This window comes from Balaenoptera ricei, chromosome 9 (assembly GCF_028023285.1).
Source record: "Balaenoptera ricei isolate mBalRic1 chromosome 9, mBalRic1.hap2, whole genome shotgun sequence".
Taxonomy (NCBI): Eukaryota; Metazoa; Chordata; class Mammalia; order Artiodactyla; family Balaenopteridae; genus Balaenoptera; species Balaenoptera ricei.
In genome coordinates, this window is record NC_082647.1 from 89,275,237 (window position 1) to 89,276,744 (window position 1,508).

Consider the following 1,508-nt stretch of genomic DNA (forward strand, 5'->3'; position numbering starts at 1 on the left):
CAGGTAGAACAGGAACAATTACAAATGAGGATGCTGGGATAACAGAGACATACAACAGCCCGATTCATTTTGAGATACAAGCAACGTACCATTCATCTAAAGTCAATAACAGCATCAGTTACTGTGCTAGGGTTTAGGGACCAGGCACATGTTCTGGAATGGCAAGGTTCCAAGCATGAGCTTCTGCACAGGTAAATAAGCAGTGATTCAGTTATCAGAATAAAGATTCAAGTGAGAATAAGGTAAAAGCTGAGTTATTAGAACATAGCTATGTGTCGTTTCGGGGGTGACTTATGTTTAGTCTCACAGTTAGCTAGAGCTCCAAGTATTCCTCTAGGATGTAAGGAAGTGCTGAGTCTGCAGGTGGTTTTCAAGGAATTCCAGCTTTGTAGAAAGGGCTGCTTCAGCCTGGAGAATTTTACTTGACTGTGAATTGAATATTGTGGATACTTAGGAATATAATGCAGTTGTTATTTCATATAAGAGTATAGCATCATGATCAAAGAAAGTGGTCTAAAAAGTGCTGTATTGTGCTTAATTCTGGACATAAAGTTTTATGAGGGATAGTGATGTCTGGTTTAGGAGCAAATTTAATTGCTTAAGATACCAGGCATGTAATGTAAAGAAATGAAGTTGACCCAGAACTGAAAGAAGGAAAGAAGGAAGAAAGGAAGGTAGGAAGGAAGGGAAAAGAGGAGGGAAGAAGGAGGGAGGAAAGGGGGTGGGGTGGGAGAAAGAGAAAGAAAGAGCAAGATGTTAAATGGCAACTGCCACTTGGCCTCCCTCAGGCAATAAGAACAGGTGAAGAGTGTGGTGAACTGGGTAGTGCATGACATGGTTAAGGGGCTGCTACTCCAGGGGCCTTTGATCTTGGGACCTTGAAGGATTTACCAAAATGTGAGATATATTTATTATTATGTGATATCTTCTGATTTTTAATCTTGGCAATTGATTTTTTTAAACTATGTATGGGTCAAGAAAAATATTCTGCAAACATGGGCCCCTAATCTGGAACTATTCCTCAGGGTAGCAGCTAGAAAAATGCAAGTCATGACTTTTCCCCCACAAAGGACAAGCATAGGAATGTTTAGCCCAGACAAGTCATGAGACATACTTCAAATATGTCCAAGACTACCATGTGGAAAATGTACTGGTTTTTATTTGAAAAGCAGGATTAGGACTAATGAAGCAGCTTTTAGTACAATATAATTGTATTAGAGCTGTTCTGGCACAGAAATATCAGAGCATCTTCTCCTTGAGGGCATGCTGTACTAGGTGGATAAATATTTATTGAAGGAATGAATGAAACTTTGAACTGGGTTGGGAGGTAAGATTTGGATGCCTCTCTAGGACACTGGAGGACATCAGTTTTCCATCCTTTGACAATATATATTCCTTTAAGTTGATTGACAACAGTGCTGTCCCAGGAATGTAAGGAATTGAACTTTTTTGGACATGTATTCTCCATCGTTACCTTTTATTTAATGTAGATGTGGCAAACAGATTTG